Source organism: Portunus trituberculatus, chromosome 42, assembly GCF_017591435.1.
Source record: "Portunus trituberculatus isolate SZX2019 chromosome 42, ASM1759143v1, whole genome shotgun sequence".
Classification (NCBI taxonomy): Eukaryota; Metazoa; Arthropoda; class Malacostraca; order Decapoda; family Portunidae; genus Portunus; species Portunus trituberculatus.
The window spans coordinates 29,878,791-29,895,706 of record NC_059296.1 but is presented as its reverse complement, the minus strand read 5'-3'; the positions used below and the strand labels follow the sequence as shown (position 1 = coordinate 29,895,706).

Sequence of the window (16,916 nt, the reverse complement as noted above, 5' to 3'; positions counted from 1 at the left end):
TTGTAGTGGTACCTATATTAAAGCCCATATCACCCCCGAAGCTCATCTTGGGTGTAACCACCTAGAACCTGGGTATCATGGTGACGTGTAGGTAACTTTAAACATCTCGACAAATGACAATGTGTTTAAGGCTGTACTTGATGGGATTCGATCCTACGCTCACCAACTTATCCACTATGCCACCGCCTCCCTTGTTCTTGTTGCCGTTGTTATTGTTGTTGCTGTCGTCGATGTTCTTGTTCTTTTTTGTTGCTGTTGTTGTTCATTATCCTGTGTACCTATTTCTATAGATTATTGTTTTTTAAGAAAAAAAACTGATTAATAATTGATTCATATGATGCCATCTTGTAGGAAACTGGCATTTCAAGTGGGCCATTTTTTTTTTTTTTTTTTTTTGTCCTTGGCTGGTTTTTCATCTTGCATAAAAGAAAAAAAGTGGAAGACAAATTTGGTGGTGGGTCTCATAATAAAAAACTGGATTACTCCTTATTTTTTTCTATGTGACGTTAGTTTACCCCTCGTCCTGAATCTCAGAGTAACATCCCACCGATAAATGTTACTGATGTTTGGGAATCAGAAAAGACATGAACAATAATGTGAGGAATTATCTGTTCAACTTTTTTTTCACGTCAGGAATCTTGAAATTGCCTCTTCGCGCTCCTCGTTTGGACATTCCATTATACATCACCACAATTATATGCCTCCACATGCTGTTGTTCTGATGCATTCCACTGTTATACAAGTATGTCCATATTTAGCGCAGCCTCGGTTCAGAAATCTGGCCTCAATAACATAAATAGTCGATTTTCTAGAATATATTTGGTATCCTCATACTCCGTTTTTATCAGGTTTTTTGCTTTTACTTTCTTTAACCTCTTCAGTACCATGACACGTTTCCATATTCATTCCGCTTACTATTTCATTATTTTACACAGCGTTAGAAACTTATGTGGGGATTAGAATTGTGAAGACTGTGGCCATTAATCTTCTGACCTCCATAGATTCTTTCTAAAGTAAATGAATTCGTCTAATCATCCACAAAACTCAAAAAAATAAATAAATAAATGTGTCCCAGTACTGAAAGGGTTAATAGAATTCCCAAAACAAAATCCATTGAAATTCTTACCAATATTCCATTCCAGTTTATTGAAAAGAAACAGAAAATGTACAACTTTGACGTGAAAAAATACGATAAAATACACATATCAAATTCTCAGGATTCAACCATCTAATAAATTTCCAGGTGATAAACTGTCTACGTAATTCAGTAGCACTTTAATTTCCGTGACTTACAAAATTACAAATTAATAGAGCGGATTTCACACGCTCTGCTCAACCTGGGCGTGGCTTCCTGCCGCTGCTCCCTGTCCGGCGTGTTGAGCGCCCTCCCCGGGACACATTATCCTCCGCCTGTGTTGTTAATATTCTTTTTTCTTTACCTGTGCCAGAAGGCTTTCTCGTTTTAGTTATTTTTTCCTATATTTTTTCAGTGCCTTAACTTCTTGTAGGTTCCTTTATGTTCTTTTTTATTTATATTATTTTCTATAGAGCTTATGAAACATTAGGAATAAATGACTAAATAAAAACGTGCAAATGATGAACGAATATTTGATAAGCGCTACAATAATAAGTGATGAAAAAGATTACCCTTAGAACTTTACGTGTAAATATATTAGGATTGATAGACGTACGCTGTGTGTGTGTGTGTGTGTATGTGTGTGTGTGTGTGTGTGTGTGTGTGTGTGTGTGTGTGTGTGTGTGTGTGTGTGTGTGTGTGTGTGTGTGTGTACACACACACACACACACACATACACACACACACACACACACACACACACACACACACACACACACACACACACACACACACACACACACACACACACACACACACACACACACACACACACACACACACACACACACACACACAGAGTATTGGCTGCGAAGTGACCATCCCGGTGCACTGAACAGATAACACCGTGGCGGGCGGAGACAAGCCAGGCTGATGGATGCATGTAGAGGCAAATTTCGGTGTTTGGGAGGATTAAGTGGTGGGACAGTGGCTGAAGATAAGACCTGACCCTCCCTAGTGTACCTACCTGACGTGTTTTATAGACAGACACATGCGATGCTTCCTTGAGGGCATCTAGCTGAGTGTGCTGTCTAATCCTGCGGCTGTGTTGTGTTGTATGCCGCAGCTAGTGAGCCGTATCAAGCTTTCATTAGGATTGTGCTGGCAATGTTTGTAAGGGATACCTCTTTAGAAGAATGAGTCTCTCACACCTAATAGATCAGTGAAAAAGGTTATGTAAGAGAGTTGATGAAAAAAAGGTAGGCGATGTAAGAGAGTTGAAGAAAAAAGGTGGGAGGGGGCAGAGAGAGAGAGAGAGAGAGAGAGAGAGAGAATGTTTAACGATGAACTCCTTGCATTACAAACAATGATGCAAATAAACTAAACATATCCTAATTTTGTTTGGTTCGGAGTCATCGTTGGGTGTGTGTGTGTGTGTGTGTGTGTGTGTGTGTGTGTGTGTGTGTGTGTGTGTGTGTGTGTGTGTGTGTGTGTGTGTGTGTGTGTGTGTGTGTGTGTGTGTGTGTGTGTGTGTGTGTGTGCCCTTGCTTTCATTTTCATAGGTAGTGCATAATCCATATATAATTCCTTTATTTGGAAATCATATCATACGGAATGTCTTGGTCGTGTATCACCATTCAACTTGAAATGTATATTTGAAATGTTTGGTCTCTAGAAGCTGTGAGTGCGCGAACATACCGTTTTGTCGAAATCGATCACGTAAAAACAATGTGTTCATCAGTCTGGCAGAGTGATTCAAGTTATTCGTAGTGAATAAATTACAGTTCCTTATTAGCAATGCTGAACTCCCTTATTAAAGTACATATGATTTCAACTCTACAACATTTCAATAGCAAAGATGATTTTTATGAAAGGATGCAAAATAACAAAACTGATTTATATGTTCAGATTATTAAAACGTTCAGTATTGTTAGAATTAAGCAATATACTGTACTGCATAAGAGGACCTATGTTCTTGGAAGAAGCTGAGCTGAGAGTGGTAATGAAGCCCGTGAGACATGTCGCAGAGGGGGAAGAGAACAGGAGTGATAGGCAAAAACTCAGGAGTGTAGGGCTTATAAATACGTAGCTTATTGCGCTATAGAAAGAAACTTATATGGAAGACAGGTAGACATGAAGCTAGTGATCAAGCTCATAAGGTGCCTAAAGATGAAAGGCCAGCTAGAGTGACGAGCAGTGACAGAGACGGTGGAGTATAGAACGTTAATTAAGATCATACCCCTTATTGCAATTCAAAAGGAAACTTAGATATTAGAGAGACAAGTGCAAGTAATGATCGAGCTCATAAGGCGCAAGGCAGAAGACGAGAGGCTGGAGAGATGGGCAGAGGAGCAGTGTAGAGCGAGGCCTGGACACAAGACCAGTAGCATGGCCCTTATCTCAGCGACGCGGCCCGACATGTCCTCCCTTATCCGGCCACATTCCAAGACCGCCCGCAGCCTCACTCGGTGGCCGCCTCCCTCCTGCCGGACGCTGGGGACTCCTGTGCTCAGCTTGTGGCCACCCCGGCGGCTTCCTCCCTTGGGGCACTCATTAGTGTGTTTTCTTACCTGATTGTACTTTTGTAGCATTATGTAAAGCTTATTTGTTTCCTTTTACTTTTACTAATTGTTTTGTTATATTTGAAGCTGAGGTAACTTTTGTTCTTTTCTTTCAGTCTTGTACTATTCTTTTTATCTTGAGCCACTAACTCATCATTTTTTCAAGCAGTTTCCTTCCCTTTCTTTCATTTCAAGAACAGGGGTAGGGGTGGATATGTTAGGCTGGGTCTTGTGTGGCTATTTGTGAAAAAAATAACTGAGCGGGCCGGATTATAGTGTGGGTGTGCATGGGACGTTTTGGTCTCATGGGTTTAATCAGGATAAGTAATAGGGTTTCCTCTATGATGTTTGGGCGCACTGAAGGGTTTAGCGCCTACGTGCACTTAGGGCCGTGTGCACTCTTTCTGGAACTTCTTTTCTGTGCTGTATCTCCTCCAAATAACTACAAGGATGTTGGAAAACACTTCATTACATGATTTTGGGTTTGCTTTCAGACTGTCGTTTTTAAGGACTGCAACCCTTTGTGTTTTTTTTCTTAGTTTATTGCTCTTGGTTATAGTTTGATTATTTAAATGACGAAGCATTGTGATGGTGATGACAAAAGACATTTTGAGTCTAGAAGACAGTGTATATAAATGACAAATAACATAAAGAATCTTATCTAGGTAAGATGTGAAACAAAGTTGTAATAAACTCTCATTGTCTGTGTTGTATACACTTTTCGATTTCTTAATTTGAAAATACAGACACAAGGTTTTTTATCACAATTTCGTGGAAAAAAGAAAAAAAGTGACATAAAATGTAACTGAAATATTTGTGCGTTTTCTTTCAATGAAAAACAAAGAAAAGTTTTCACTTAGAGACATCGAAAAGTACACAAATACACAAATGTAACATATAAACTACTTCCTTCTCACCTTTCTAGCATAAAAATTTGAAACTCGAAAATTGTTTTTCAGGTCAATTAAAAAAAAAAAAAAAAAAAAAAAACTAAAATTAGTATAAAACTTGTTGCATCTTTACGGCATTTTTAAAATAAAATTTCAAAACAGGACACAGTTTTCATCTCAGTATACTGAGAAGTAGAATAGAATATGTAATGCGATGTCGTTTCCTTCATAAATATGCCATTTTCTTTTTACAACTTTTTGGAGAACTTGAGGAAAAAACAATATTTTGCTTAACTTTGATATTAATGATTTCATCGTTTATTGTTTACACTGGACGGTTCAAACCCAACAAATAATTTATGCATAGATATCAGTAGATGCAATGCAGCAAGAACTGAAGGAGGCAAAGGTGACGACATATACTTCAATTGTTCAGTCTTTAGCGTGAAAACTAAGAAAGATTGTTTTTCATTGATATCAGTGAAAGAAAAAAAAAAAGATACCAACAAATGTCTAGTTACTCTCTTTATAGTGAGGAATAGTGTGCCTTCATTTGTTTCGTTCCCCGGCGCGTCTGAACCGGCCCCTCCAGATCCGCAAGGGTTGAGGGCGCGGCGGGAGCGGCAGGTGGCATGCGGCGCCACCTTATCGTGGCTACAGACTCACTGTTTAGCGGGACTTAAATTGCCTCGCCAAAGTTAGGTTTTTGATAAAGTGTTTTGTTACCAATTAGTATTAACAATTATGTCACATATTAATTGGTAACAAAACGCGGCTTATCTCTAATTCCTCGTGTGGACTCGTCCATCAACTTGAGTTCCGCTCCCAGACTCGAAATATGTACAAGTGTCTTCTTTTATTGCTAACATTTTAAACCCGAAGTTTAATGCATACCTAAATCTCAACAATTAAACTCTAACATGACGTACCCGTAAGGTGATAACGCGCCCGGTACTGCTGCATTAATTCATGGCCAGCATACCACGTCACAAATAAACTTCTGAAAGTGCGTACCTGTGATTATGATTGGAGGCGAGATGGCGTGGTGGAATCCTGGGAGAAGTGAGCACGATAAGCTGACCACACGACTAATACGCTCTCAGCACAGGTTGGTCATCAGACTTCTTAAAGGTTTTGTTCTCTCATCAGGGTTATTTTCGAAGGCCACGCAGATGATCGGACGGTTTATCCAAGATGTTTCCTCACTAATGATGCAGAAATCTTGTGTAACTATTACTAGATTCATGCAAGCACTCCTGAAAATCTTATGACTGTTGCGACAGCCTGTTGAAAGTAGTCGAAAGAGACAGGAGGGAAAACTCAAGAATGCGAACCTAAAACAACCTCGTTGAATCTGTCTACCACCTTCTTATGATTTTAGTTAATAAGAAGAGGAAAACTGAAACATCTATAGATCTTAAATTGACAGCCGGATTGAGACTTTTTCTAATCCGCAATTTCTTTTTTTTTTTCTTTTGGTCGTTTGTTACAAAATAATGACCTCGTCTTTCTTGTAGGTATAGTTTGGGTTGTATAGAAGGAAGGAATTCTGTGACATCGAGCTAAATTAGGCAAACCTTTTCATATTTTTATTCTTCTCGAGAATTTGAAAAGCTTCTTTCCTATGTTAGAAAATTAACTGCATTTCCGTATCAACGAGTGCATGTCTTATTTCCATTTTGACTCCTAATCTGTCACTTAGATTCTTTAGTATAAATTCACTAATAAGAACACAATCAAGGCGAAAATACCAGGATGGAGGATGAAAAGAGAAATCCATTTTTTTTTTTCAGGCAGTGACTCTGTTTCAGAAAATAAACTGGCACTTTATCGTAACTTCTACCCGGTTTTTTTTTTGGGAGGGGTCGTAGAGAATGAGGGGCTTTATTAAATGTTGATTCTTATCCATTTATAAGTATTAATATATCTTTTTTTTACTAATTCTTTAATAGTCAGTGTGCCTTGAAACATTAACACTAAATTTGGTCTTGATGGTATGAGGTTTACCCGTTTCAGTAAGTGATATCCTACCGTTCGTGTCCTTAAGAATTGATGCACCCCATTCCTCAGGCCTGGCTAGTGACTCTGTCGTACATACATTTCTCCACTCTTATCCACTTACAAAAAACGTCCAGCTATTACCGTAGAGTTGAGCGAGTATTTTGATGCTGAATGTTGATAGATTGCAAGGAGTGGTTGTGTGAAAGGAGAGAAATTCTGATACGTGCTGTAATGATGACGATAGAGTTCAGAGGAAGAATATGTGGTAATTTTATCATTTAACCCCTTCAGTACCAGGACACATTTCCTCATTAATTTTGGTTACTATTTGGTGATTTTACATAGCTTCAGAAACTTACGTGGGGATTCAAATAGTAAAGACTGTGGCCATTAATTTTCTGACCTCCATAGACCCTACTTAATGTCAATAAAATCGTCTAATCATACCCAAAACTCAAGGTAAAAATGCTTCCCAGTACTGAAGAGGTTAAAGGCTCTATAGTTTAAGAGATGACCTTAGCTCATCATTATCACATCACAGGATATGTTGTACACACTTGTGGTTCTCGATATTTTTCTTATTCATGTTCTTGTTCTGTTGCATCATTTTCCTCTTGTTGCTGTTTTGTGTTGTTATTGTTGTTGTTGTTGTCCATAATGATGCTGTTGTTGTTGCTGTTGCTACTGCCGTTTCTGTAGTTTTTGTTGTTTTCCTTGTTGTTGTTGTTGTTGTTGTTGTTGTTGTTGTTGTTGTTGTTGTGTTCTTGTTCTTCTTCTTCTTCTTCTTCTTCTTCTTCTTCTTCTTCTTCTTCTTCTTCATCATCATCATCATCATCATCATCATCATCATCATCATCATCATCATCATCATCATCATCATCATCATCATTATCATTATCATCATCATCTTATCATCATCATCATCATCATCATCATCATCATCATCATCTTCTTCTTCTTCTTCTTCTTCTTCTTCTTCTTTTATAAATAATTGTCTTGAAGTGTCCCTCTTGAAAGAGGTAACTCATAGCAAGGTGAAAATACAGGAGCAGGCAGCGAGTTCCAGACCAGAGAAAGGGATAAGATATTATGAGTACTAGTTAACTCTTCAACTTTCACTTGGTCGTTGCTGCCACCACTATTACTAGCATCTTCCTGTGGCTAAAATAAAATAATGGACTATGCCAAAAGATTTCCTCTTATTGCAGTTGACCCTTAGTTGTAATTTGGAGCAGTGTGTTTCTAAAAGTATCTATAAACCTACCCTTACTGTGTTTGAAGAAACAACGAAAGCTCATTTTTTTATGTAGGCGGAGTTCAGGCAATGGGTAACAAAGAGAGGTTAAAACATGCTAAAGATAACACCTTCTTTATATTCTACAGACTTCTTGGAAAATCAAACCTATAAATCAGACGACAAAGTAGAACCCAACACAGCAACACGGCTTACTAATCATAACACACACACACACACACACACACACACACACACACACACACACACACACACACACACACACACACACACACACACACACACACACACACACACACACACACACACACAGGTAGCTCAGTGGTTAGAGCTGGTTCAGCCAGAGGACCGGGGTTCGATTCCCGGCCGGTGGAGATATTTGGGTGTGTCTCCTTCACGTGTAGCCCTGTCACACACACACACACACACACACACACACACACACACACACACACACACACACACACACACACACACACACACACACACCGCCTAGTGTAGTGGTTACCACGCTCGGCTCACAACCGAAAAGGCCCGGGTTCGAGTCCCGGGCGCGGCGAGGCAAATGGACAAGCCTCTTAATGTGTAGCCCCTGTTCACCTAGCAGCAAGTAGGTACGGGATGTAACTCGAGGGGTTGTGGCCTCGCTTTCCCGGTGTGTGGAGTGTATTGTGGTTTCAGTCCTACCCGAAAATTGGTCTATGAGGTCTGAGCTCGCTCCGTAATGGGGAAGGCTGGCTAGGTGCTCAGCAGACGACTGTGGTGAATTACACACACACACACACACACACACACACACACACACACACACACACACACACACACACACACACACACACACACACACAGAGAAACAACGGACATGGATGTGCACGAGTGGCGAGGCATGAGACATTGTCTTAAGACTTTGGTCCTAGCACATAATACAAAATCACAGAGATCACAGCATATAACATCACATGATAAAACACAACACAATTATCATATGAAATCAAACACTATAATGGAACAAGTTCAGTTAGTGAGAGTCTGAAAAGATTGAACACACACTAATACAGTATTCATAACATATAACATAACTATCATATCACATCACCACAATAAAACAAAATTGGACGACAAGAAGAGATTACGAGATGCGACAGACTCATAACAGCGATCTTAACTCTTAACATAGCATAACTTTTCAAATCACATCTTACAAGAGAAAAAAATATTCTTAGCAAGGTTTGACGAGACGCGACACTTTCTCCACGTTCTGAGGCTTTAAGGGCAGCGCACAGACCCTCCATGGCTGTCCCGAGGCGGCGCGGAATAGTCGGTGTGTCTCAGATATGTGAACACCCTCGTAGATTAAGTTTATCGCAAGAGCTTCCCTCGTTATCCTCTCCTCACTTGTGTCTCGCGGACTTTACTGCGAACGTAAAAGAAGGAATACGACTGATTAAAGTGATAACACATTGAGGAGGTATATTGGATCCAGGGCACTTTTTTTTCCTTCCTTTACCACTCATGTAGATTTATCCTTAGTAGACGTGGCTACATATGCTAATGCAAATACGTCAATATGCATGTGCATTCCGAGGTGTGAGACGGCCCACTAGTCCCTCTATTAACACAAGTGGCCGAGGCAAGCAGTGGACTGTAACCTGCAATGTAGCGAGTGCACATCTCTATCAGCGGAATTCCTCGGTCACCACCTATCTGCCTCATCGCTGACTCGTATTTTCGTCAGGAGAAATCACCGCTTCAAACCACTCCGGGCCGACTTGCAAGCCTTTCCGGACTTACTTGCAAACCACTTCACGGCAGCGTCTATAGTTTCCCTGCACACCGCTGTGGGGAGCACCTCTTATCACCGCCTGGCGATACATAAAATCCGTCCCTATGGTGTCTTCCATAGAGGCCAGAATGTGCAGCGCTTTCAATTAGGGTCGTGAGGAGCCCCGTGTTCGAAGCTTTACTATCACGTCGATTCGAATTCCGTGGGGGATTTGATCTTGTTTTCAGAATTGTTTCTCGTCCTCCCTCCTGGGCGCGATAAGAGCCTCGGTCACCGCGGCCTTAATGAAGACGTCCACCGCTGATCAGACCGGTTGAGGGAGTCCAACCAGAGTGGCCACGTTACGGGCCGCAGGGACGCAACACCTGGGTGGTGGTAGTGGCGGTGGTGGTGGAAGTGATGTGGATGACAGTGCCTGGTTATCACAAGGGCCCTTGAGTGTGTCGAGGTGCTGCAGATGCAGGCAAGGGTAATGATGACTGTAAGCAAGTGATAAAACTGTAGGTAGGAAAATAACAATAATAATTAAGGACAATAAGGAAGAACAAGAACAGGAGGAACATGAACAGCAACATAATGATAAATGGTGTTGAGGACAAAATTCGAAAGCAACATTAGAAAAAAAAACTGATGAATGAAAATAATGATGAACATAAATACAAATATCGACATATGATTCCACATGATCAGAACCACTTGGGACATATATTTTCTGTTTCCTTGTTTCAGCACCATTGGAATCAGACAACATAGATGACAGTGCGATAAGGAAACCATTTACACAGCTCATCCAATTACCTTTCAGCTAAGTAATCTTTTTCTTTTACATAATTTATTGTGACAATCTGACTAAAGCGGCATTGGCAGCGTTTTCATCTCTTATATTTACGAACTTAGTTGAGTTACTGAACTGCGAAGAGAGTCACGGGACAAATTGATTTCATATACAGTCCATCCTCAGCTGTACAGGTCTCAGGATGTTAGATGCTGGAGCCAAGGTAATGGTGGTGGAGGAAGAAGTAGTAGAAGTAGTAGTAGTAGTAGTAGTAGTAGTAGTAGTAGTAGTAGTAGTAGCAGTAGTAGTAGTAGTAGTAGTAGTAGTAGTAATAGTGGTGGTAGTAGTAGTAGTAGTAGTAGTAGTAGTAGTAGTAGTAGAAGTAGTAGTACTGCTTGTATCAGTAATGTGTCTTTTGCTGGTACTGCTGGTGCTGGTGCTGGTGCTGCTGTTGCTACTGCTACTGCTACTGCTACTGCTACTTACTACTACTACTACTACTACTACTACTACTACTACTACTACTACTGCTGCTGCTGCTGCTGCTGCTGCTGGTGTTGCTGCTGCTACCATATTACTGCACCTGCCAACAATACAGTTACTAAAGACTCACAGTTAAGCAGCCATCGAGCCTTCCCACGCCGCGTCTCCTCGCCCGTGAAGTGAAGGAGAAAATCGTCGTTAGCGCTGCTCTGTCTTACCACCGGTGACATGACTAATAGTCTAAAGAACTTACTGTCCGTCTGAATAACCTGCTGAGGAACGAACTGAAAATTAAGCCAATTTAATTCAGAAATGAAAAATGTACTAGATTTGTGAAAATTAGTTAATTATTAAAGAATTTAAGGCAGCGTGTGTGTAGCTCAGCACCTTTAAGTCTCAATAACCTGACTTACTAAAATAGTAGGAATAAGTTCATCGATTTTCTTTTTAATTAAGTAACTGCAGACTATGGTTGATTAAAAAAATGAAAACTGGTGTATCATTAAACAAGTAAAGGTTAGGTGAAGGCAGAAACCCACATTTTTAAGTAATTGAGTAGCCCGGTGGCGGATTGACTACCAATAACTGAAAATTAACCACATTGAATCTCCCTTTTAATGAGATAATTGTAAACAGTTCTTGCTTTTTCAAAGACGTGGCGTGTTATCAAGAGAGGTAAGGTGAGATTAAAGCATAAAGCCACACGTTTAAGTAACTGAGTAAAATATCGTTGGCTTGACTATCAAATTGAATACAAACTCAGCACTTTAATTATCCCTTTTAACTTGGTAATTGTAAAATATATTTTTCAAGACTGGTGTATCATTAAGCATGTTACAGTAAGATGAATGCATAAATCGACACGTGCAAACAGTCACTGGTGATACTAGTATCACATTATACGAGCAGGAGAGGACCTACGTAAACACAGGGAGTTGTGCTGGCTTGCGCTGGCCCTCACTCCACTCACTCCCCGGCTCTCCATCCTCCCCGCTGATCCACCGCAGGAATGGATGTACATCTCATTCACCTTGGAAAAAAGCCTCCGCGCTGATAGAAGAAAAGCATTGCGTGCCTCCTAAGAGCGCCGCGGAGAGAGGAAGCTCAGTAGTACACCTGACTATTAGCAAATTTCACCAAGTACATGATTGCAACTGGCGGAGCTCTGTTTAACAAGGAGGCACCAATTATCCGGGGGTTCTGATGTTCACAGACACTGAACATTGCCCCGTGATAAACGCCTCCCCGTCCGGGCTATCCCAATGCGCATCCGAACATCAACTTTATGCTTTACGGGGTGAAATTATCCTCGACTCCTTCGACCGTGCTGAGCGTTGCGGGGCACCATTATTGAAAGACCAACAATTACCTTTTTTTTCTGTGAACGGTCGATTTTTGTGGGTTTACGAGAGTCTGATTCGGTAGCGAGAGAGAGAGAGAGAGAGAGAGAGAGAGAGAGAGAGAGAGAGAGATGAGCCTGTGCTAGCCACTCCTCCATCTGGGTAGCTTCGTGTAGCTTGAGTGAGGATAGGATGTGCCCCCGTGATTATGACTCCTTATCCCGAGGCGGGCAATGAGTTGCTTGTACAGGTAATTAAAGCTTCGATTGCAGTGCAGGAAAGCTGAAATCGAAGTGATATGGAGACGTAATATTTTGTTATCTACATATTTGGGTCAGACATCGAGGCTGCTGACGAAGGAACAGGCCCGATGAGGTTACCGCCTGGTTGCCGCCCACCACGCACACATGAAACTTGCCTTGTTCAACCCACGCAGGCCTGGTAGATGAGGCACCTTTTGAAACTCACACGTTACCGACACAGGGCAAAGTAACACGTACATCTACAGAGCTAAGTGCAAGATTTTTCTCACTCAGGCAATGCGCTTCGTGTTTCTTTGTTCCATGAGGACGAAACAAGTTAGTACAGTGCAGGTTAGTGCGAGTATTGTGCTGTGTTGTGGTTTTGATGGCGTATCTTTCCTTGTCAGCCGGGCGAGGTAGATGGCCTGTGATTAGCAGATATTGGGAGACAGGCGACGAGAGCCAATGACACAAGAGGATCTGCTCAGGTACATTCGGTGTGTCATTTCAGGCTTACTGTGTCCTGGCGGCGGTGGGAGGTTGGGCGATGTGTGCTGCCCTTATTGCTTGTTGCTTCAGCTTCCTGAATCACGGATAAACTAGTACTGCTTTTATATTCGTTCACACACACACACACACACACACACACACACACACACACACACACACACACACACACACACACACACACACGGGAAGAAGGAGGGCAAGGGAAGCAAGTGGTGGGCGGCTTAAGTGGGTGTAGGTCCCGAGGGTCCTCTCCGCCCACCCTTCTTCCCCCTCCGCCCCCGCCCGCCCACTCTGATTATCTAGAATGACAAGACATTATCAAAGGTGACGTCATCTGCCCTATCGTCTCCATCATCTTGTCAAACACAATTGCGGGGCTTTGAGAGTGACAAAAGACTGGGCGGCCGGCTGGTGGACGGCTGACGGGCTGGCTGGCTGGCTGGCTGGTTGGTTGGTTGTTTGGGTGGTTGGTTGCTCTCTGTTTGTATGCCTGCCTGGCTGACTGGATAAATAAATTGATGGATGGATGGATTGATACATGGCTGACTGATTGCCTGACCTGCTAGATAAATAAATGGGTGACTGGTTGGTTGGTTTATTGGCTTGCTGTTTTTTTGGCTGGTTGGCATTCTAACTGGCTGGATGGCCAACTGACTGACTGAAAAGCTGGCTGAATGACTGATTGACCCTGCACTGACTGATTTCATTTTTTTCTATCTCCGCATCTGTCTGTCATTGCAATTAGTTAGCTGGCTGAGTGATTGAGTGACTCCCTTTGTATCTACATGACTAACTAACTATTTCTCTGTCTGGCTAACTAATCAACTGACCAACAGGTTGACTGGCCGGCTAGCAATGGAACAATAAGTGACTGGCAAGGCGGTTGACTGACCAGACAGACTGGCTGACCGACCACTTTTTTTTTCTGATTGATTAAATGGCTGACGAGGTGATGGTCTTACTGGCTGACAACTTGATTTGCTCCTGCGCCGATTGTTTCGAAGATTTGTAAGGTGGCGGGCGTGTAGGGGCGGGCGAGGCGGGACGAGAGGGTGGAGCCTGGTGTTGGTCTTCGTTTTATGGCATATTAACTCTTCCGCGCTCAGGAGACACGGTGGAACTTGTCACCTTATGTTCTGGAGACTACCGAGTCCACAGCCAGTAGCCATTATAAGGAAACTGGAAACGCCTCCATCTCCACCGGACTTTCATGTAAAAAAAATCAGCAAAAAAGCTGCTATGTTTGGTAGTGGGAGGAGGAAGATTTCTCAGTTTTGTTGTTTTGTTCCTTTGGTTTCAGTTTAATCATTTCCTGCGCAATTGAATAACTAGAAACACATCTATATCTTCCAAACTTTTCCTTAAAAATTCCTACGTACGTTTTGAAGGGAAAGCTCTCTGTTGCAGTTTAGTAACTTAGTTTTCGTTTTGAAGTTCAGTTTTTGCCGCAACTTCATTGATCTCGTGCATGGAATAAGAAAAAGTGGGAACGGCTCCATTTCTCGTGGATTTTAACGTTGAAATCAGGGCGGATGGTTTCTGAGCATTCATTTTGTCGCTTACTTATTCTCAGGTTCAGTTTTTATTTCAGTCACTTCCTGCTCAAGGTAAAAAAAAAAAACACTTCAATTTATTCTGGTCTTTAAGGAAATAAATTGCTACAGTGGGTGGTTAATGAACTTATTTGGAGTTAAATTCTTTATCTTTTGTGTTTTTCATACAGTGTTATCCAAGTCAGTTCATGCATGTAGACTGAAAACTGCACAGATCTCATGAAAACTGCCTCACTGGGGAAATACGACTGACTTAATTGCTTAGTTTTACTCATTTTACTTAGATTCCAACTCTAGTCTCTTCCAACACACACACACACACACACACACACACACACACACACACACACACACACACACACACACACACACACACACACACACACACACACACACACACACACACACACACACACACACACACACACACACACACACACACACACACACACACACACACACACACACACACACACACACATATGAAAAAGAAAAGGCTCATGAGAAGGGTTTTCCGTGCCTTTATTGCTAACTACTCTATCTCTCTTCTTCTTTCAGTGCGATTTTTAATCCTGTGTGTGACCTTTTCGCAAAAAATGTTGTTAATGAATATAATCTATCATTATTTTATGTACTACCTTTTCAATAATTTATAGTTATGTAGTTAACGAGTGACTCACTTCAGAGGTCACATTCATTTTTCTCTTATTATTTCGGCCCCTCTCTTCCCTTTCTGTATTCAAACTAACAGCATCCTCGTCCATTGAAGTTAAAGAGAAGTAAGAAAATAAATAGGATAATAAACAAATAAGTGAGTAAGTCCCTGACACATAAGCTAAATAAAAAGAAAATAGAAAATACACCGTTTTCAAGATTTGGTTTAGTTAGTTGCCTTGTTCTCGTTTCAAGTTCGTTTTTTCATAGCCGATTCACTTTCAGTATAAAAAAGTAGCACTCCCTGACAGGTTCATCCAGACTAGAGGCCAGACTACTCAGCTTCAGCCGGTATAGACAGATACGCGTCTAACAGGTACACGTTTTTTTCTTCTTTTTTTTTATCTAGTACTGTTCCTTTCTTTCTCAACACCCCGCTGATTTTCTGCCTACCTCCATCCCTCTCGTATTCTTCAGGTCCCTAGTATCTCGCCGTTCTCAGCTCATTTCCCTCTATCACATTCTATACATTGCTACATCTTTCCCGCTTTCCATTGCTCCCTTCGTGTGTTATCTCCCCTTGCTTCCCTCCTTCCCTGTCTCCTCCCGTCTCTCCTTCCTTACCCCCCTTCACTGGTTCGGGTCGAGCACCAGCTGGCAATATGTTACCTGTGAGAGACGGCCCCGTAAAATCAGCCCTATTGTCCACGTCTGTCCTTTTTTTTCAGTCCTGGAACGAATATTCTCTTTGTGTCCCACCACAGTGTCAATAATACGCACGATTTGTCCTTCTGTTCGCATTCCAAGGAGGGTTTAATTCTCACATGCATCGTGGAGTAACTTTAGCAATGCAGCAAGAATAAACAACATAAAGGGATGTAAAGTCTTCAAGTGGCCCTTCCGCTGATCGAATCGGGGCGGTTCCCATATACGAGTGTCTGTCTGTAATGCGTGTTCCATTCAGCAGCTAAAAAATAAAGTGAGCATCTTATTGGCTCGGCGCCGCCCTGCCTCTGCTTGTGGTCGAGGGCTGGTGACTTACTGCACAGTCCTCGGCAACAGACAGGCGGCCCACGTGAGGCTTCAGGCTTGAGTCGCGTCTGTTGGTTACATTAGATGGATGCAGACTCGAAGGGAATTCAGTGAGGTGTTTGTGTGTTTTGTATCACGCGAGTATTTTGTTTGCCGTTGTGTTTGTGTGTATATTTTTATTTATAGTGTTTCTGCGTCTTGTGTGTTTGTGTTTCTATTATTATTTGCACTCCGTTCATGTTTTTAGTTTCCTTCTTGTCATTTTTTTTTTCCTATTTGTAGCGTTGCTTTATTTTTTTTCTCTCTCATTTTATGTTTTGTTTATGTGGTGTAGTATGTGTTTCTGATCTTGTTTTTATTCTACGGTATAAGTGTTTGTCCAACCGCTCTATGTAACTCCGTTTCTGTATTACCTTCTATCAATCAATATATATGTTCATCCGCGCTTTAGTTCCTTGGCTGTCTTTGTTTCTCTATACCTGAGAAGTTTGTCAGTGTACTTTAACATTTGCAAGAGGTCAAACACATGCCGGACTCACTTCCAGTCACTTACCGGTAGAGAGAAGTCTCCACAATGCTGGCCTATAATCTTTAGTCAAACAACCCTCTTCATCTCCCCGCTCAGCTCTGCCGGGGAGTGTCGCCCTCTCCGCCTGCCTCCCGCCGCGGCTGCATTATACCCTCCACAAAAGTCGCCAAAATATTTTCATAGACCGTGTAATTCCGCCCCATTCTTGTAGTATTGTTGAGGTTTTCGGTTGT

The 16,916-nt window shown here is 41.7% G+C and overlaps 1 protein-coding gene across 1 annotated transcript in view; it reads left to right on the top strand.

Moving 5' to 3' along the window:
* The window catches only part of LOC123517404, a 36,696-nt gene that overhangs the window by 19,095 nt on the left and 685 nt on the right, over positions 1-16,916 (top strand). The window lies entirely within an intron of this gene.